Source organism: Nilaparvata lugens, chromosome 8, assembly GCF_014356525.2.
Source record: "Nilaparvata lugens isolate BPH chromosome 8, ASM1435652v1, whole genome shotgun sequence".
Classification (NCBI taxonomy): Eukaryota; Metazoa; Arthropoda; class Insecta; order Hemiptera; family Delphacidae; genus Nilaparvata; species Nilaparvata lugens.
Window position 1 is genome coordinate 36,350,647 of NC_052511.1, and position 23,566 is coordinate 36,374,212.

General features: G+C 34.0%; 1 protein-coding gene across 1 annotated transcript in view; it reads left to right on the forward strand.

Moving 5' to 3' along the window:
- LOC111049432 overlaps positions 1–23,566 on the forward strand; it is a 390,770-nt gene that overhangs the window by 123,633 nt on the left and 243,571 nt on the right. The gene's annotated exons all lie outside the window — the stretch shown is intronic.

Here is a 23,566-nt window from a genome sequence, read left to right on the forward strand (position 1 = left end):
ATGGTTAAGATGAAATATTTTGTTAATTAATTATTAATTCTTCATTGTTACAAGACGATCTGGCAACAGAACAAAGCGAGAAAGAGATAGCGCTATCCGCTTTGTTGAATGATAGACAAGGTTAGCAATACCATTGCTAATCAAACACTACCATTATAATGTGGACCTCACTATAGAATAGTGTACACTGATTTATTTACCTCTCTTGCTTCCATTTCTTTCTTATTCTCTTCTTTCTTTTCCTACTCATCTCATCATTCTTTATAATATATTTCGTTTATCACTCAAGATAATCTCTCTCTACTTTCTTTAGCCCATTGACTAATTTCCCAAAAAATATTTTGATCGAGCAGTTTGTTCCTCCTACCTTTAAACAAATATTTCTCTAGAAATTTCAGACTCCTCAATTCGTTCGAAAATGAGTTTATTTCACAACGCGTATGTTGATTTACAATTTCTTCACCAACTCCAATATAATTCCGTTATTATATGGACTCTCATATGTAATTCTATTTGCTCAAGATAGAATGGTATAAGTACATCATCAAAAATTATTGGGATAGAAAAAATAAGGTAACCTTGTGCTATTCCTCTCCCAAATTTAGATAAGGTTACATACACATTATCCGAGATAGGTTAAGTCTTGTAGGTTGTTCCATTCTAGAATTGATAGGATGGGTGAAAATCTCTATGAAAGCTTTGTTATCGGAAAAACATAAGAAATTACACTTAAAGCCAACTCTTTATTTATCCTTTTTTGTTTCATACAATAAGTACATCATCAAAAATAATTGGGAGATAAAAAATAAGGTAACCTTGTGCTATTCCTCTCTCAAATTTAGATGAGGCTACACATAGTCCGAAATAGGTAAAGTCTGAAGTATAAGTTGTTCACTTCACAAAATTTTCAGTTCTTAATTATTTCTATTGGTGTTCTATCAGCCAATCAAATCAAATCAGAATTTTTATTAACAATACAAACAATTGAGGGTCCTGCCAAACCCAAAGGCTTTTCGGCGGGTGCCCAGTTACAGAAAAATACGAGTTTAAAAGATAAATAAACTTAGACAAAATAAATATTACACTTTAAAGATTTAAAAAGTATAAGATGAAAGAAAACAAATACAAATTGCAAAAAGAAAGTAAGAAATATACATCAGATTTTGATAGAGAATTAATAAAAAGAAAAGGTAAAATAACGAAAATTCATTAGAAAGGAATGAAATGAAAAGGAAAGGGGAAAAATTGTTTCACACAACAGTAATAATACATGTTTATCGTTGAGGCAGGCGGCAGTGACAATAAATGGAAAATTTTTTAAAACTTCAGCCAGCAAATAATTAAAAATTTTAATAATGTAAGCATGCTGTCATTTATTTAACTTGACGTTTCTTAAATGATGTGTACCAATTACTTTATTTAGCTTGCTAGTATATCCCTATTAACTTTTCAAATGTATAAAATCCTATTTACACAAGTTTCTACGACAACCGAGATAATTTTACAGTTATTCCTTCAAATAATATTATGTTGCAACAACTTCATTGTATTTAGAATTTCGCGTTCATAAAGTTTCAATCGAGAGCTGCTAAGTACTAGTAAACTTGATTGACATTCTAAAGCTCATAGTGCACAGCTTATTATTAATCATCATTTGGGTATCAAGAAGTTTAGTTACATAAGAGCTTTCAAAGTTTATCATCATCTTAGACTCAATGACCTAATTTTAGAACTCGCTTCTCCCCATTATTACAACGTATTCTAATAATTCTCTAAATTATTGATAAGGAACAAGCTACATGAAAGTCAACTGTATAATACTATCACTTATTCTCAAAATTATTTATAAGATACAAGTCAAATAGGAAAGTTCCAAATGATATGTGGAAATATCAGCAGGACTTTGGGTAAAAAAGCTAGAACAGATACAATTATGAAATTTTATAAGGTAATGGCCGCTCCAGTCCTCCTCTATGGTAGTGAATCATGGGTTACTACGATGCCACTTGAAAGTAGAGTGTAGGCAGCCGAGATGAGATTTCTCCAAAGAACCAAGGGATGTGACAGAAGAGATGATTTCAGGAATGAAGATATTAGGAAATAATTGAATATCTGTAGCATGAATGAAAGAGTTACGGAGAATCGGCATCAATGGAGGGAGCATGTTCAAAGAATGTCAGCTGAAAGAATACCATTTAAAGTCTATCATTATCAGCCAGTAGGCAAAAGAGATGTTGGCAGACCACGCAAGCGGTGGCAATAATAGGATTTTTTATGTTTATTTAAATAATTGGCTAGATGTGAGTCGGGACAGGTTAAAGCCTAATCCTTGTTTGTAAGAAGACAAGTCACATGAGAGTCAGCTCCACAATTATAACTTATTCTCATAATTAATTCCATTAAATAATCAATAAGGAACCATAAAAGTCAAGTTCTCGTTCCTATTAAATAGTAAATGAACAGGTGGAGACAAGGAATTTCAAAGGTGTTTTCTTGAAGGAGAAAGAATTTACAAAAAGATCAACTTCACAATCTTATCACTCATATTCTCATGATTCCTTTGAATTATCAAACAGTTACAAGAAACTTTAAAAGTCAACCTCGAGTTCCTAGTCAATAATAAACACTCTGTCGAGAGACAGGATATTTAAAAGGTGTTTCTTGGAGAAGTTCATAAAATTTGGAGCACTTTAGGCAGGCAGCCATCTTGTGGCAAGGAGGAAACCGTGCTCTGAATTTCAACACTTGCTAGAGTGTGTTTGTTTATTCAGGAGAATGTTTTAAGCACATGCTGAACACTGTCGTACACCTGAACCCATGTATAAACACTGGTCGATACACTTTCTTAGGGCTGAAGGATCATTTTACTATTTTCACCATATATTTTTCTTCAGGTTTTGGTGGTGGAATATCATTCACTTGAATGGTATATTTCTACAATCCGTACAAAAAAAGTACTGAATATTTCCCTTTAACAGAAATTGTACTGTTTAAATTGCAAGCACACCCCCTTTTTATGTATAAATTGACTGGACTATCAGCCCTACCATTTCTTAAGATAAAAACATTTTCCTCAAACAATGAATTATTTCTCCAATCAAGTCTCAGTTCTGCATACTCCATATTGAACACTAATCTCACTTCCTCATTCCACTATCAGATGAGCAAATTACTCCTTCTCATCCAAAAATTCAGTGCAAATCAGTCATTCATTTAAGGTGCATTGACCCGGGGAACTTCGACTAAAATAGACAAAAACAGAGTCATCAGACAGTGAAATGAGACAGGACTACTTTCGCCCTACCGGGACTATACCTGTGTAGGAAATCTGTGAATGGCTTATAGTGTAGGTATTCTATGTGTTGCCTGTTCAGGGTATTCCCTGCTATATATTGAGAGTGAGGCGTGGGAGTGAGTCATGGCTTGGCATGTCAAAGGGCAGTTTACTCTTCAAATGGAAACAAAAACGCCAAAAGTAGGACCCGACTTGCAAACGCGATTTATCGAAGACGAAGAAAGAGAAGAAGGAGGAGAAGAAGAGAGGGAAAAACTCCAAGACAAAGAAGAGGTGGGAATGAAGAAGAATAAGAGGAAGAAGAGAGAGAAAAACTCCAAGACAAAGAAGGGGTGGAAATGAAGAAGAAGAAGAAGAAGAAGAAGAGAAGAAGAAGAAGAAGAAGGAGAAGGAGAAGAAGAAGAATGGATAAGACGGATTGATTGAGGTAGATGCTGGAGGAAGCAAATTCTAGATATTATGATGATTAAGTGTGTAAAGAATTGAGTGTAGAAGGAGAATTTCAAGAAGTATGAGAAACATACGATAGGGGCATGAGGAGGATTCATAGAAGCATATTTTAGAGAAAGCGATCTTCAAGACGGATATAGTGAGCTAATAGGGGAAAAGTAGAAGTTCAAAAAGAAAATGGGAACAAGTTGGATGACGAAGTAGGTGAGGAAGTGAGAAGAGGAAAGGAAGAGTGAGAAAGGAGAACTATAAATTTATTATTGAACTTTAAATTTATATGAATTTATAAAAAATTGATCAAAAATATAGTAATGATTAGATATAAATACAAGATGATTAAGTTTTTGAAAGTACAACAGTTCAAGTTTAATTTTAAACAACAAAATTTAACAAACAGTTCCTATTTTAACAGGTTACTTGAAAAATAAGATATAAAATCAAAGTATTGAACAACTCTAGTTAAAAATATGATTATAGTCAAAAATAAGAGAATTGATAAATTTTAATGAATGAATATGATTAGGGGAGCCTTGCTTTAAAAAACTATTATTTGTGCTTAGAAGAAAATTTCAACTGTAAGCTTCAAGAAGTTAATTAAAACTGTATCTACAGATTTGTATTTAGAAGAGCTAAATAATTAAATTTGCTGTTTACTTTGATGCTATGTAATTTGATATAGTTATTTGGGCTTTTTAGGGTGGGGTGGTGTGGATTTTAAATGAGAAAAATTGAAAATTCTAAATACAATCTTTACCTGGCTCAGTCAATTCCCTATAGGATAATTGAAGTCTGAGACCAAAAACTCACTCCTACACTGAACACTGTCCAAAATCCAAGAGACTCACAGCAACTAACAGCAACTCACTGCAACTCTGCAACTAACTGCCACTAACTGCCACTAACTGCCACTAACTTGCAAGGCATGGTCTGCCTGTTTATATACTAGAACCACGATTTTCCACCCCTCATCACCCTTCGCCCTCTAGCTCCGCCTACCCTCAAACTCATCAGCTAATATTCTGCTTACAAATTGAATTCAAATATCAATTTGAATTCACTATAATGTTTATTATGTTATATCATTTTAAACTATGGCTCCCCTTCATTATTAAAACAAATGATATCATATATTTTATCAATATTTAAACTCTGAAGTTTGGATACTGACAATTGAATGCATTGATTTGATTAATACAGTAATCAATCTTATAAATCTAATATGGCAAATACTTCAATAATAAATACATGAAATGAACAAAATACAATGTCATACAGTACATCATTACAATCGAGTTGAATAAATCAAATTAATAAGATACCAATCAATTACTACTTAATTAATTAAGCAGGTTTCTTATACTCATTGTCAACATGTTTCAATCAAATATACCTAATTTATTCTATTTACAAATTTGTCCTTAGCCTATGAATTCGGATTCAACTAACTTAATTAGCTTATAATAATTATTGAATTATAATTTATTGTACAACATTATTTGTTGAATACTTTATACATATAGCCTAATCTACTTCATGACCTAATTTATAAATACATTTACTCATATATCATGTTTATCGTTTTATGTGATCACCATTCAAATAACTGATCATCAAATAATTGCTTCAATAATATCCATGTGCTGACCACGTGGTAAAATTGTAGCATATGCTGACCACGTGGTTACATTGAAAATTACATATCTATATTTACTTCTCTCCTAACTATATATCTATATCGCTATTCACAATCTTCATTTACCTGCCATCAACTTATGCTATAGATATATACAAGGGTTGACACAAAGCACAGTGGGCCATGTGGTTTCTATTGTAAACGTGTCTGTGACTGACGTTAGGAATGCTGTTAGCAAATTTCTAGGAAAGAATGATTTTGTCTCAAACTATTTTCAAAAGAATAATGCCCCAGCGTCTGTCTAGGTAAGCTATTCAAATGCATTCTCAATAGTTTCGAGAAACGGTTCTTTTTATTATTCTAGCTCTTCGAGCGTTCATATTCTTAAATACAATATGTTCAGAGCACGTGTTGCAACAAATAACATATATCTACAATTTTTAAATTTTAGGAGAGCACGTGGTCGCCATTTGTGGCTCAAAACCCCCCTCTCAAGAGCAAATACTAAATGAAACATGAGTTTAGTCTTTGCGACATTAACACTAAAAGGATGGTTATTAAGAGTAAACTACGTAATGCAATTAATGTTCTCACACTTCAGACAACACAAAATGAGTTCATAATATGGACGGTCTAGAAGTTTGAAGATCACTGTAGTTCTCCATCGCTGTACAACCAGATCATTGGATGCTGCATGTTACGTGGAATTCTGACTGGCCGTTAGCCTAGTGACTCTCGTAAGCTGATGATGTCAACTTAGTCCACTGCTCCATTTTCTTCCGTCTCATTGTTCACCTCTTCTCCAGTTATCATCTGAAAACGATCCTCTTCCTCGGTAGTCATTTCGTTCTCTTCTATTCCAGTTTGCACTCCGTGAACAGGTGTTCGCTTCATTATCATTAGCATTACTTCCATGCGAGTAGTTCTCATGATTGATTGCTCCCCTTGATCCGAAATTATCATTTCCATATCGTCTTCTCTTCATTTGTGGATTCCTTTCTTCAAACTGTTGACTCTGTTTTCCTTCATGAAGCTCTTCTATAGCATTATCGTGTTTATGATACCGTTTTTCTCCTTTCTCTCCTGTTGGACTCGGCTGACTGCGTGGCTGTGGCTGATTCACGTCTCTCCTCCTCCAATTCACATTTGGTGACGAATTGGTGTTCTGCCAATTAGCATTCTGGTCGCTATTCCATTTTCCATCTCGAATGAATCCTCCTCTTCCCTTATTGCCGTTGAAAGTCAGATTGTTGTCCCGACGCTGCTGTCCGTTACCAATCTCCTGCTCTCTCCTTTGCATTTGCGGACTTTTTCTCTCTTCTCTTTTTACCCATACATTCTTCTCTTTTTGTTCTTGCTTCTCCCTTAATTCATTTTTCTCAACATCGATATTCTGCAAGCTCCATTCTTCCAATAGTTTTTCCATCTCGGGCACTGTCTTAACATTCCTATTGAATCTAGCTGTTTCTAGTCCAGTTCCATAGTGTTTGACTAGTTTTATTATGATTTCTTCATCCGAGAGTGCTGGTGTCAAATTCCTTGCAATGAGCATCTGCTTTATGAAGTACTCACTTGCGTTTAACTTCCTCCCTCTAATAAATTTTCCGGTTCTCAATCTCTCTCGCACTGAATCTTGAATGAGTTGGCTCCAGAATTTATTAGTGAAACGCTCCTCAAATTGTTCTAAAGAGTCAATGCTAGCCTGAATAATCATCCACCATGCTGAGTGTTGACTATCAAATGACTTTTCAATGATGCTTGATTGCTCACTCCAGTTACTTTTCCCACTACGCCGCAAATACTCTTTCAACTTAATCAAAAATTGCATAGGATTCTCCAGATATTTCTCAAATTTTGGCACTTCATCCAATCCCCTACAGCTGGTGTTGACGATAATCGGTTGTGTCCTGGCCTTCTCGAATTCCGTTTTCATCCTCTCCTTCTCTCTGTGAAATTCCGCGAGCTGCTCCTCAAATCTTTTAAAGGCTGCATTATCCATTCCACCTGATTTCTCTGATAGCTCCTTTCTCACCGATGCGATCTCTGTTGAAAGTCTCTTATCTATTCTTTCGACGTTTTTCTCAACTGCTGTTATTTGCATTGCTATCTCACCACAAATCTCCTTAGTTTTTTCCTCCATTTTCTTCTCAAATCTTCTCTCCAGCTGTTCAACATTGCTACTTAACTTTTCTAACTTTTCGTTCATTTCTTTCTTATTCTCTTCCAATTTCTTACTGTTTTCTTCCAATTTCTTACTAATTTCTGTCCTGTTTTCTTCGAATTGCTTACTTATCCCTGTCCGGCTTTCTTCGAAACTGGCACCCATATCTTCCCTCATACTTGTTAATAAGTTGAAAATCTTGTCCATTTCGTTCCCTGATAGTCCTGCTTTACTCCTTTTTCCACTCGGAATTTGCTCTTGGTCGTCATGAGAGTCACCAGGTTGATTTACCATGTCAGAATTCGGTAACATCTCCGGTGAATATTGCTCCTGACTCTCAATGGTGTTGTCTGTGCTGCCCTCACTGCTTTCGAAATTTGTTGTGCTGCTCTCATTTGTTGCCATTGTGTCTGATTGAAGTGTGTTTACAACCCTATTTCTAAGAAAATATCCTGACATAGGTAACCTATACTTCGATCCTATTACTGATCTTACCTATCACAAAGCGCATACATGACCCAAATAATGTTTATACAGAAAAATGAAATAATGTTCAATGAACTACACCCTCAAATAAATAATTAAAATTTAACTTTCTATGATGCTTGACTGGATAAAATAATATACAAAAGATATAAATGATACTATACTCAGGGCTTCCTGTTCTCTATTTCTATACCCTATTCTACTAATATAACCCAAAACTATATTCACAAAAATAACATACTAAATGATTGATTAAACCCAAATAACACTCTTTTGAAATAAAGCTACCCCCAAAGTAATATTGAATGAGAATGAATAATATCAACTTTCCTATAACCTATATAAAAATCTACATATGATTGAGCGCACCAAATATGAATTTAAAAATTGATATACAAAGTAATTAAGTGAATAGGTTAAACACTGAGAATTTGAAGAATTTAAACAGATAACTTTCCTACCTGGCAATACTAATAATAATAATTATCACACTTCTGTAGCACACTCAATAAGAATTTCACACAAATAAAGGTGATTATGTATACCAATTCACTATTATGCACTTTCACTTGATACACTTCAGCAGATTAACTTAGAATCTGGCCCCTAGTTGCGGCGACATTTTGAACTCTTTCCACTGTCGGTCTTTGTTTAGAGTGGGTTTCGAACTCCCTCACTCTATACGGTATTTTGCCCGGCGCCAATCAATTACTATGAATTGATAAAATTAAACTAATAAAATTGAATTGATTTGAATTGATAAAATTAATTACTTTACTGTAACTTCACTCACTGTGTGGATACTTATATTTCACTCACTGAACTAATAATAGTATTGAAGAAAAAGATAAAGATAGATAGATCAGGGTCGTGTGTAAGGGAATGTATAAAGTGAAAGGCAAAACAAAGGTTAATTATGAATTTATTATTGAACTTTAAATTTATATGAATTTATTAAAAATTGATCAAAAATATAGTAATGATTAGATATAAATACAAGATGATTAAGTTTTTTGAAAGTACAACAGTTCAAGTTTAATTTTAAACAACAAAATTTAACAAACAGTTCCTATTTTAACAGGTTACTTGAAAAATAAGATATAAAATCAAAGTATTGAACAACTCTAGTTAAAAATATGATTATAGTCAAAAATAAGAGAATTGATAAATTTTAAGAATGAATATGATTAGGGGAGCCTTGCTTTAAAAAACTATTATTTGTGCTTAGAAGAAAATTTCAACTGTAAGCTTCAAGAAGTTAATTAAAACTGTATCTACAGATTTGTATTTAGAAGAGCTAAATAATTAAATTTGCTGTTTACTTTGATGCTATGTAATTTGATATAGTTATTTGGGCTTTTTAGGGTGGGGTGGTGTGGATTTTAAATGAGAAAAATTGAAAATTCTAAATACAATCTTTACCTGGCTCAGTCAATTCCCTATAGGATAATTGAAGTCTGAGACCAAAAACTCACTCCTACACTGAACACTGTCCAAAATCCAAGAGACTCACAGCAACTAACAGCAACTCACTGCAACTCTGCAACTAACTGCCACTCAAATGCCACTAACTTGCAAGGCATGGTCTGCCTGTTTATATACTAGAACCACGATTTTCCACCCCTCATCACCCTTCGCCCTCTAGCTCCGCCTACACTCAAACTCTTCAGCTAATATTCTGCTTACAAATTGAATTCAAATATCAATTTGAATTCACTATAATGTTTATTATGTTATATCATTTTAAACTATGGCTCCCCTTCATTATTAAAACAAATGATATCATATATTTTATCAATATTTAAACTCTGAAGTTTGGATACTGACAATTGAATGCATTGATTTGATTAATACAGTAATCAATCTTATAAATCTAATATGGCAAATACTTCAATAATAAATACATGAAATGAACAAAATACAATGTCATACAGTACATCATTACAATCGAGTTGAATAAATCAAATTAATAAGATACCAATCAATTACTACTTAATTAATTAAGCAGGTTTCTTATACTCATTGTCAACATGTTTCAATCAAATATACCTAATTTATTCTATTTACAAATTTGTCCTTAGCCTATGAATTCGGATTCAACTAACTTAATTAGCTTATAATAATTATTGAATTATAATTTATTGTACAACATTATTTGTTGAATACTTTATACATATAGCCTAATCTACTTCACGCCCTAATTTATAAATACATTTACTCATATATCATGTTTATCGTTTTATGTGATCACCATTCAAATAACTGATCATCAAATAATTGCTTCAATAATATCCATGTGCTGACCACGTGGTAAAATTGTAGCATATGCTGACCACGTGGTTACATTGAAAATTACATATCTATATTTACTTCTCTCCTAACTATATATCTATATCGCTATTCACAATCTTCATTCACCTGCCATCAACTTATGCTATAGATATATACAAGGGTTGACACAAAGCACAGTGGGCCATGTGGTTTCTATTGTAAACGTGTCTGTGACTGACGTTAGGAATGCTGTTAGCAAATTTCTAGGAAAGAATGATTTTGTCTCAAACTATTTTCAAAAGAATAATGCCCCAGCGTCTGTCTAGGTAAGCTATTCAAATGCATTCTCAATAGTTTCGAGAAACGGTTCTTTTTATTATTCTAGCTCTTCGAGCGTTCATATTCTTAAATACAATTTGTTCAGAGCACGTGTTGCAACAAATAACAGAAATCTACAATTTTTAAATTTTAGGAGAGCACGTGGTCGCCATATGTGGCTCAGGTTGAATGAATAAGGAAACTAAGAAAACGGAATATTTATCAAGTCGAAAAGAAGTAGATTAACAATAAATCAAGTGACTTAAGGAAACAAGTACCTATAGTAGATTTGAAAATAGAGGTAGAACTATTGAAACAATTAATAAAGGGAAATAAGAAGGGATAAGGAAGGAAGAGGAGAAAGAAGAAGGGGTCAAAAGAGATAATAAAGTGGACAATAAAGGATAGAATATTACAGCAAGGAAGAAAAATCTTATGAAAGTAAGAAATGGTGAGGAAAAATAATTATGATCTTGCAGAATAATTTGCAAAGAAAGTGAGATGATGGGGGAACTATTGACACAATAATTGTTGAAGAGGAATAAGAAGAGATAAGGAACGAAGAGGGATAAGAAGAAGAGATCGAAAGAGATAATAAAGTGGACAATAAGGGAGAGAATATTACAGCAAAGAAGAAAAATCTGAAAGTGGAAGAAAGAAATGGTGAGGAAAAATATGATCTTGGAGAATAACTTGCAAAGAAAGCAAGAAGTTGATGGAAAGAGGGTGAATAAGTAGATTGGAAAATAAAGAAGAAAGGGAACCGTGATAATGGAATGAAGAAGAAAAAGAAGAATAGCAAAGTATGCAGCCAGGAAGCACACAGGCCAATTTCGGCCGTTATTGCCAGCTATTACACGATCGATGGTTTCTCTCTCTGTCTCTCAAACATATACACCCACTCTCTCTCACTCTCACTCTCTATACATATATCCATCTCTCTCCCATCTTCTTATTCCTTTCTTTTCCCAGTTCGCTTTCAATATTTTGCACTCAGCATGAGAGAGTGAGCTGTGAGTGAGAATGTCAGCATTCCTTACACTTGAACAGCAATGCTTGTCATTCAATATATGCTGACAGTTTGAAGTGACTCTTGTGACTCGTGTAGGAAAAAGCCAGGTGGTCCGGAATAGAGGTCAGGAAATCAACTTGCCAAACATCTCTGTCTTCGATTTCTGCTGTAGTTTGAGGCGTACAATAAACTGCCCTCTAAACTAAGTTTTCACAATATTTGTCTCGTGTATGGGAAGTCTTGTAATATCGGTAATACCTCTACGATAGAATTATGATTGTTTATTGTCATCAAGGATAAGGTTCTATAGTGAGGTCCACGTTATAATGGCAGTTGGGAAAGATAGAAGAAAAACGTTGCCGATCCTCTGTCTTGTTAATGTCTTCTATAGATGGTAGCTGATACAGGTTTATTGATGTAATACTAACGATCCATTCTCGTTTAAAATTATCAATTATATTTTATTAATCAAGAAATTTTATTTCTCAATAACTTCATAACGAATCTTCATAATTAAGATAAAATATTTTGTTAATTAATTATTAATTCTGCATTGTTAAAAGACGATCTGGCAACAGAGCAAAGCGAGAAAGAGATAGCGTTATCCGCTTTATTGAATGATCGACAAGGATAGCAATACCATTGCTGATCAAAGGAGAAGGAAGAGAAGTAGTGGAATAAGATGAAGATAGTATAAAATATAGAGAAGAGTGAAATGAGAAACAAGAAGAAGATGAAGGAGGAAATAAGGAGAAAAAAGGAAGAATAACAATATGATGAAGAATGAAAAAAAGAAAAGAACGAAAAGATCAAATAAAGAGAAGAAGATGATGATTATGATAATGGAAAAGAAGAAGAAAAAAAAGAAGAAGGAGGAGGATGAGTTCATGTAGAAGTGAGGGCGTTAGCAGGTGGAGAATAGAGAGAGAGGGAAAAAGAAGAATGAAGGGGAATTTAAACAACAAATTTCAAGTGGTAAAGATTGAGCATGAAAATTTCTACAATTAATGTTCAGTAACATTGAAATTGAAAATAAGCTCGAAATACGAGAAAATGTTATTACTTGAAGAGATGGCAGACTTCGTGTGTTTGCAGCGTTATTGTCCTGTCACCAGCTGGCTTAGATCTTTGAATAGTAGACTTGAGATGCACGTGAACACTAGCGTCAGGTGATCAATTTTCATAACGGCAAGTAAAGTTGTGTGAGTGCGCCACACCAGATTTTTATAATAGAAATTGATTTTTTGTTTTGGCTTCAACATTTGATCAAAACTACATTGTGCTTAGAGAACTACCAACATTCACTGCAATCTAGAATCATTTACAGTGAATATTTCACAGTGAAGAGTATTTTATCTCGTTTCCTTTCGAAGAAAAATGGCCTCACGCCCTCTTATCAAATCGCTTCTTTTCGGCTGGTTGCAATTTCCTTGCAATCCATTATCAATGAATTACGTGACTTACATAGTAGTGTGAATTTTAGCGGTTCGTTCAGGGCACCGGAAGTCGATTTAATTCCATCTTGAGGCCATCATTTCCATCGTAAAATTGAAAATGATGATCTTGCAGCTTCAGGACATTTTCTCTTCACTTCTCAGTGATTTTCATCCCTGTGGGTCTTTCATGCTAGCACTGAATTGTTATCTATATTTCATTAACTTTGCATGACTTTGTTACGCTCTGCTATTAACTAATATTATAATACCAGACAGGTAACCCGTGCTACGCAAGGGTCTATTTTAAAACGTGACAAACTGAAAACTTGACCGAGTGGAATCTTGAAGAGTTTGAGATAGGTCTAGAGCCATCCTCGGTTAATTAAGAATTTGTATGCAAAATTTCAAGTTGGTCAGTCCAGTAGTTCAGACGTGATGATGCGTCAAACCAGATATGAAAGAAATGAACTAACTACTAAGTACTAACTTCTCTCTGGTCAAACATAATTTTTCTATCCCGTACGTGTATAAGCCAGTTCTTTCCTTTATTATAGTACTAGCCGTCAGGCTCGCTTCGCTCGCCATATCCGTCTAGCCAGGGTGCTCCGCCCCCTGGACCCCCGACTGGTTCGTCCAAGAGTGAGATCAGCAGGCTCGCTTCGCTCGCCTGCATTTTTCATTTGGGCATATTTATCATATGTTAGGACAATCCAGTCGGGGGTCCAGACTAAACGGCTGGCTAAACGGATATGGCGAGCGAAGCGAGTCTGACTGCTAGTAATATAATATTCCCAGGATTGAAGTAGCAGTGCCCAATCAATTTTTCCGCGATAAATGCATTTAAATCTTCAACTTGGTGCCAACCTAACAAAGTCAACTCAACTTAATGCCAACCTGTCAAAATTATTCATTTAGTTACCAGTTAACAACTGTTTCGAAGAGGTACTCTATCTAGATTATAGTTCTATAGTAACATATGATATGGAAATTTCAATTATAATTAAGAGATTGGGAGCAGAAGAATATACATGCTAAAAGACGAACTTTAAACCCTTAAAAACAACCCTTAGAGTTAAAATATTGCCAAAAGATTTCTTAGTGCGCCTCTAAAGGGCCAACTGAACATACCTACCAAATTTGAACGTTTTTGGTCCGGTAGATTTTTAGTTATGCGAGTGAGTGAGTGAGTGAGTGAGTGAGTGAGTCAGTCAGTCAGTCAGTGAGTGAGTGCCATTTCGCTTTTATATATATATATATATATTATATATATATATATAATATATATATATATTATATATATAGATAAAGTATTATCAACTCATACAACTTATAGTCATTCTTGTGTTTGACATTCAAACGATTATCTCAAACGATTATCTAACGAGTTCCATTGTCATTGATTTACTTATAAACCAGAGTGAAATATAGCAGCCTCATCACCCACGCACAAGCCTAGATCTCATTTGGGCATCACCCTCAGAAAGAAGATGAAAATGAGTGAGGTGCATTGCTCAGCTGTTGGGAGCAGAGTGCAGACAAGTGCCTCTCCAGGGTCAAGTGAATCTCTCACTCACTCTCTCCTTCTCTCTTCATTTGGGTCAAGTGCCATCGTCTCTCCCTATTTTAGATGCCTCTTACTTTCCCCAACGAATTTTTCCGTGCGTTGGCCATATTTTAGTTTGTGAACGTTGGTTTCAGCCCGCCAAAAATGGTCTCTTAGCTGCCGGTGATTTGTCAGAGAGATAATGATGTCTAGATGAGTTTTAAATAAAATTTTATTTGTGATACATGGGTATTGGAACGTTATATCGCGGAATGAACAATCCACAGCATAGAATTTTTATCTGGTTTCACCTATGTTACCCAATGTTACATTCTGTACTATCTGGTTGACCAGCAATTACCAGTATATCAACTGCAATTTCCAATTTATTTATTTTTTTTCCTCCAATGTCATAATTGTATTATTATAATAACTTAGTATTTTATACAATAAATGAATGAATGTATTACCAGCATAAGAATATATCTCATGTATAGAGCGTCTATGTTCCAAATTGCACTGTTAACTCAAGCCTATAGTAGTAATTTTTCGTGAAGTTATGAGACGCTGGTCTCTCATATTGTGCCGTTCTTACACTCATCCCCACGAAACAGTAAAAATAGACTGTAGTCGACAGTAATCGGCTTGAGTTGACAATCAATCTGCTTGATATCTGGAACTTGAACGACCTATACGATAGGTATATCTTATCATGCTATTTCTTATCTATTGGAAATGTGTACTCGTTCCGCGGAAGTATAAATAATATTAATATTGATGTTGTTTTCCATTTATTTATTCATATGGTTTTTATCGGCAAACAGATCCTATTAGATGTTCTGCCTCGCCGTATTACCCAATGACATTTCCTATCAACACTCAAGTTTATAGGTTATATTTTATTGGGTTCTTCATGTTTTCTCACTAAAAATTTGCACTTTCACTTCCTGAGTTTCTATTTTATAAGGAAAACTTATTTCTAAACACAAATTCTCATTTGAAAAGCAAACAAATATGAAATTTTGATTATAATATTGAAGCTTGAAATTCCACAATACAATTTTTTCTCCATGACGAAACTTTTTAAAATAAGTCTGTTGTAGTTTGGACTTGGAAACACAGTTTTTAAACTAGATCAGATTTATCGACCGAGCGAAATGAGGTCTAAAATTCAAATCGACGATTTGGCATTTATCTTAATGTTTAAATGTTTATATGCTTTTATGTTGCGCATTTACGGCGAAACGCGGTAATAGATTTTCATGAAATTTGACAGGTAGACTATGTTCCTTTTTAAATTGCGCGTCGACGTATATACAAGGTTTTTGGAAATTTTGCATTTCAAGGATAATATAAAAGGAAAAAGGAGCCTCATTTATACGCCAATATTACCGTATTTATTTATTTAGCGTATGGCTTTCAAGAAGTATCAATCAGTATCCATTCCATTTTCAGGATCATTGGAATAATCCCTTGTCCTATATCCAGTCCGTTTAAGTAAGCTATTGACTCTGGAGTTGCCATCAAGAAATCTTCTTCTGTTCCTCCTCTGAAGGCTGTGATTGCACACTCTTTCACTATATGGTCAATTGTTTGTTTTTCCCCACATTCACAGGAGGGCGATGGTATTTTGCCCCATTTATACAACAAGTCACCACATCGACCGTGCTTGGTTCTAATTCTGTTTAGAGTCGACCAAGCTTTCCTTGGTAAGCCAAAACCTGGTGGCTTTTGGGAGAACCATGGGATTTGATCTCGCTGCTTCATAGTCCATTCCTGCTGCCATGCACTAAGCAAATTGAAGTTCTGTTCTGTAGCAGTATCGATTGCAGTTTTTGTGGTGGCTTTCTTGATCGCAAGCGGGTTTTATTTGCATTTTCAATATCCTCATGTATTCTCAGGTCTGGGTTATTTGAAATTTTTTCAAATTCTCTGATGAGAGCATTTTTACGACGCAGGTTTGGTGGTGGTATGTGGCTTAGAACTGGAAGCCATTCAGTAGGTGTTGATTTGATGACTCCACTAATCATTCCCATTGTATTGTTGAGTTGGGCATCTATTCTGTGTGTGTGAGGACTGTTTAGCCACACAGGTGCACAATATTCAGCAGCAGAAAATACAAGACTCAGAGCTGTTGAGCGCAGGGTTGAAGCTGAAGCCCCCCAGCTAGTTCCACAAAGCTTTTGAACAACATTATTCCTGGCCCTCAACTTTTCCGCTGTTTTTGTTAAGTGGGCTTTGAAGGAGAGAGTTCTATCGAGTGTTACGCCGAGGTATTTAGGAGTGCTGTTATGGAGGAGCAATGTGTTCTCAAATTGAATTTTGAGTTCTTTCTTGGCAAGTTTGTTGTTTAGGTGGAATATTACCGTAAAAATCAGACTATAGAATTATTTATCATAAATCAGCTGTCTAGTGAACTATAATCCTACCCGTTCAAAAACATCGAACATCTTGAAAATGTATCTTTCCATCAACGTTAGTAGACAGTTGACTATTTATAATACCACCCGTTCAAAAACATCGAACATCTTGAAGATGTATCTTTCCATTAACGTTGTAGACAGTTACAGCCAGACCTGATAACAGCGCTCACACTCACATTCCGGGACGACACGTCACGGTACGATAGGACAGAAAGCTCTATATTTATTTAGGATTTTTTCTAGACATTTTAAATTGATAAATTATTTATTAATTTTTGAGAAAACATAACAACAGGTCAATTTCACTTACTGAGCGCGAGGTCTACTGTTCACAAAACTACTAGTAAATAATACCATATAGAAACACACATAGCACTTTTGATATCTTTTCCCATATCTTCTTTTTAAATGATAAGCATATAAGTGTATCTATAGCACTTATACTGTCTCTTCTGTATGATAATACTTCTTCATACTACTGCACATTTGAACTCCAAACACCCATTATACGTGCACTTGAAACAAATTCATTTCAAAACAGAAAAACTCTTTTGAACCAGCAATTCTAGACAATGTTTTACAGTGGATAGAATTGCGCTGTGAATGGCTGACCATCAGTCTTGCGGCTGTTCGTCTGAAGCGAATAACCATTGGCGATAATGATCGGCGATCTGTCTTGGCGAGCGTAGCGGCGTACTCGTTTGGCTGACTCGGCGAACTGCTTCACCATTCGTCTCGCTCAGATTGATGAGACGGGTCCAGACTGATGAATAATTTGGTGTTCGTTCAGTTGAAAGCGGCCAATATTATTTCTCTCACAACTTATTGACTTTTCTCTAGTGAGGTCCACGTTATGAAAGCAGTGGAGAAAGATATGGGAACAGCGTTGCCGATTCTCTGCCTTGACACTGCCTTCTATGGATACCGATACCTGATATTATGCTGATACCGATATATCTGATGAAATATCAACTGTTCGTTCTTGTTTAAAATTAATAATTATGAATGAAATAGTAATCTGATTTTATTTTTACAACATATCTTGGTTAGCGATCATCAGGGTGAGGTTTGTTAAGTTAATTTAACAACAAATTATTATTCCAAATACGCTTCTTTTCAATGAATTCGAATGTCCATTCTAAATTATTATTATTATTAAAATTTAAAAGGAAAGTGTAAAAGGAAATGATAGTAAAATAGCATCTTTGGAAAAACGTTTAGTTATAAAAGACAAGAAAATCGAGGATCTGGAATACAAATTGAACTCTATTGAACAATACGGTCGTAGAAATAATATAGAAATCTTTGGACTTGAAGAAAATCAGGATGAGAATGTTTATGAGCTAGTGACAAAAACTGTTGAAAAAATTGTACCTGAGTTTGTGATAGGAGATATTGATATTGCGCACCGTTTACCGACTAGAAATAAGAAACAAAATAATTCTATCATTGTCGTTCTGAAAAGTAGGAATTTGAAGGAAAAAATTGTAAGTTCTGCTCGAAAGGGCCCTAAAATTAAGCAATCTCAGATAATTTCCTCCTGTTCTAAGAATGATCAATTGGTGTTTGTATCTGAAAATCTTTCCGCCTATTTCAAAAACCTAAAGTGGCTGACCAAGCAGCAAGCTGTTAAGCATGGATACAAATATGTATGGTACAGAAATGGAAAGATTCTAGTTCGTAAGAATGAAAAGGAGCCTGTCATTGAGATATTGAGGGATAATGACCTCACTAAAATCGTTTGAATTATTTCAGAAGCATTGTTATATATGCATTTTCATTTTTGATTCGTGCCAATGTTTGATCATGAAGGAGACGAATCCGTTCATGATTTGTTTACTCAAAATTTTGCAAATGAATTGAATCCAGACTCAGATTCATTTGTTAAAGAGAGTATTTTCCATGATGTTACTGAGCTCGAATTGTTTGTACCTCTTTCTTCTTCTTTAGGGACCAATAGACATAATATGAATGGTGTCAAATCCAACTTCAATTCACTTACTCTCAATATTAGAAAAATCCAGTTGCACTTTGATGAATTCATACTAGCTTATGATAAATTTATTCAATCACTTGACTTGATATTTTTTACAGAAGTACAAACTAAATCTTACCTGATGGATCATTTCAAAATTGAGGGTTTCAATAAGCATTTCTGGTTGCGAGAAAATAGAGGTGGTGGTGGTGTTTGTATGTTTCTAAGAAATTGTTTTATTTTTGAAAGGATAGATTATAATTTTGTTACTTTTGAAAATGTTCAAGGATTTATACGTTCTAGTATTAATGCAAATTTCAAAACTTATTTCTTGGGTATTTATCGCCCTCCTAATTTATCTAAGTCTAATTTTATCAAAGAGCTCAATGAAAATATTAATAAAGTACCCATTGATTGTAAATTCTTGTTGTCAGGTGATATCAACCTCAATTTGAATGAGGATAGGTCTTCTATTATAAAAGAATACTTAGATACGCTCTATTCCATGGGATTTGTTAGAGGTATTTGGAGTAATACAAGAGAGGTTTTCCTGCAGGGAGCATCGGTTAGATCTTGTTTAGATCATTATTTTGTTCGATGGATGAAGTATGATGAACCAATCTATACTGGTGTAGTAAAAAGTAGAATAAGTGATCATTTTTCTGTTTTATGTTCATGTCCAATAGATCAAAATCTTAGTGTGAATTCAACTATTGGGAGTGATTATAAATATATTTACTTAAAAAATAGAATAAATCGTTACCTCAGCGATATTGATGTTAATAGCATTTTAAGTTTGAATAGCTGTGATGAGCTCTATAATGAGTTATGCCGAGTCTATGACTTGGGATATGAAAAATCAAAAATCAAAGTTAAAAACAAATCTCAAGTTAAACTTAAAAGAATTGGATGACTCTAGAGTTGCATAGGAGATTGAAAGAAAGGGATAATTTGTATAGACACTCTGGTACACCAGAGGGCTTGGAAGCATATAAGAAATATCGTAACAAATTAAATAAAGATATTAAAAAGGCAAAGTGTAATTTTCTAAAAAATGAATTTGAGACAAACATTAATAGCATAAAAAATACTTGGTCATTAATCAACGTTGCCATGGGTAGACAAGAAAAGTTGTCAGTTGATGATAATATAATGAAACACATAGTGGTTGGTGATAGGCAGGTTGAGGAGGTTGTGGACCATTTCTGCAGTGAATTCACAGAAGGTGTTAGAGCTGCAAAACATGAGTGTAATATTACTACTTATTTAGAAAATGATAATGATACCAATGTTAATTTCCCTAGCTTTGACTTACCTGATGCAGATGAATTAAAAATAGGTAATATCATCAGAAGTATGAGTTCAAATAAATCTCCAGGGATTGATAATATTTTGATGTCTGATATAAAAAATCACAGTATCAAGTTCATACCAATTATCACAAGATTAATCAATTTATCATTAGAGGAAGGTAAAGTTCCAAATAAATTGAAAACTTCCATAATAAGACCGATTTTCAAAAATGGATCCAGATCAGAAATTTCTAACTATCGGCCTATTTCAATACTTTCTTCACCTGATAAGATAGTTGAAAAGTATATTTGTAATGAATTAGTTATGCATTTAAAAAATCACAATTTAATCCCTTCAGCTCAATTTGGATTCCAACGCGACAAATCAACTGGTCAGCTTTTATCCCAATTATGTAACTATATAAATAATAAATTAAATAAGAATTACCATGTTTTAATATTATTTCTAGATTTCAAGAAAGCGTTTGACACTTTATCTTTTCATAAAATTGTACAGTCCATGAGTGAAATTGGTTTGTCAAGACGAGGTATTAACTGGTTAATAGATTATTTGAATAACCGAAAGGTTACTGTTAAAGTAGGAAAATCCTACAGTCGCCATGAATTTGTCACCTCTGGTGTGCCACAAGGTTCCAATCTTGGACCATTGCTTTATCTGGTGTCAGTAATCACAATGGTTGGTGTTTCAAAGGAAACTAAGATATTTCAGTATGCTGATGACACAGTTATGGTAGCCAGCCACACAAGTTTTGATGAAGCAAGAATATTGCTACAAAGAGACTTTGATAGAATGCAAAGATGGATCCATGATAATGGCTTGACTTTGAATTTTAAAAAAACCACTTGTATGCATATGAGACCGCCATGTCAAACCTCAAAGTCCACTAATATTGCTATGCATTCCTTAAATTGTCTACATGAGAATAACTTTGGAACTCCTTGTACTTGTAATGAAAAGGTCAAACAAGTTACAATTCAAAAGTATCTAGGTATTTTCATTGATGATTGTTTAAAGTGGGGTCCTCACATTGATAGTGTATGCCAGCGTCTTCGCTCATGTCTATTTGGTTTATATAACTTACAGCGATCTGTCTCAAAGAAGACATTGATAGTTGTTATAAAGCCCTAGCTGAATCCGTAGTAAGATACGGTGTCAATGTTTGGGGTAATGCAAGTGGCTATGAAATTGATAGAGTTAAGAGATTACAAAATTCCTTGCTGAAAATAGTTCATTCAAAACAAGAGAGTTACCCTAAGCCAAATTTGTTTAAAAAATATAGCATTCTTCCTGTAAACGAGCTTTTCAGATATGATATCTTATTAAATAATTATTTTTCTAATAACTTTAAAATGTCAAGTAGAATTTTGCATGAGCGAAGACAAGGTGCTGCTTATAAGAGGTTTATTGTGCCCGAATACAATAATTATCATGGTAAATGTGAACTTAGTTATGTTGTACCAACTATTTTCAATGAGTTGCCAGATGATTTAATTGGTCTGGATAGAATTTCAATTGTTAAGAATAAGATGAAACACTTTCTGTTAAATAATTTGAGTGAATTTGAATGATTTTCATAAATCCTTTCTTTTTTTATATATATTTTTTCTTGTGTATTATTGTTTGTGATAAGCAACAACTGAAATCCCATTGTTTTATTATTTTATTGCTACACAATACAATTAAATGAATTATTATCAATGTATCAATTAATTTCGATTGTATCAAGATTGATTGTATCAATGTACTATTTCTATGGTTTTTTTTTTAATATAATGTAAAACTTGACTCCTCCAGTCAAACCTTCTTTAGAAGGTTTTGGAGAATTTATAATTCGTCTGGTTTATAATATTTGAAATGTTCTACTGAAAGGGAATCTTCTTATCTTTTGTCATTCTTGCTTTTTTTTATTATTCTTCATTTGTTTTGTTTGTAAGATTTCTTTTTATAAGTGTATTTTTCATTTTTGTTTGTTATATTTTCTATAATAAACTCCCTTCTTCTGGGGGTACCAGGACGAAGGAAAAAGGAAAGGAAAGGATTATTATTTATTATTATTATTATTATTATTAGTCGTAGAGCTCCCGAAGTGGAAGACGCTGAGTAAAATCATGATCATCGATTTTTATTAGACTTGGCGGTTTTCTTGTTCTACCACCAGCTTTTCATTCTCTGAGAAAATGCAGCTTTTCTTTCTTCACTCCATCTTGTGCCAACTCTTGGTGCTTTTATCTCTGGAATAATTTCCCATTTGTTCACTTTTGTTTTGAAATTATTTCTATTTTTAATTTCATCATCAGTATTTTCTGCCAAAACTAGATCTTTCTTAACATTCCTTATCCATTCTCCTCCATAGGCAAGCGAAGCTACATATTTTACTATTTTTTTGTGATTCTATGGTCAGGGAGCCTCATGATATGACCATAGAATTTTAGACGTCTTTTTCTCATGTCTGTTACAATATTTGAATGTTGCTCAACTGTGTCATTCTACATTATTATTATTATTATTATTATTAGCCGTCAAGCTCCCAGATGGAAGACGCTGAGCAAAATTTGGTTCATTTTTTGTTTTTCTTGTTCTTTTTATCAATCCACCAGTTTTTCATTTTCAGTGAGAACTCCGCTTTCCTTGCTTCACTCCATTTTGTTCCCACTCTTGGCACAGTCATCTCTGGTTTAACTTCCCATTTTTCAACCTTTTCTCTGAAACTGTTCCTGTTGTATATTTCATCATTGTTAATGTTAGCAAGTATTAAGTCCTTCTTGACGTTTTTCATCCATGCACCTCCATTACTAAGGGTTGCTACATATGTTACTATTCTTTTTGTAAGTCTGTGATCTGGAAGCCTCATTATGTGACCATAAAATTTAAGGCGCCTTTTCCTGATGTCTGCTTCTATGTTAGAGTATTCTTCAACTTTGGCTGTTTTCTGTAGTCTATAACCATCTTCGGTCTTTCTTGGTCCAAGTATTTTTCTAATTATCTTCCTTTCTTCTTTTTTCAAATTTTCAGTATCTGTTTTTCTGCTAAGTGTTAGGGTCTCGCTGGCATACAACATTGTTGGCTTGATTACTGCGTTATAATGTTTGATTTTGGTATTGATAGACATACATCTCTTATTATAAATATATTGCACTAGCCCTAGGCCTTTACGAGCTTTCTGTATCCTTTCATTTTGTGCATGTTTTTCTGATATAATTTCCCCAAGATATTTAAAGTATGGTACCTTCTTAATTGTTCCATATTATT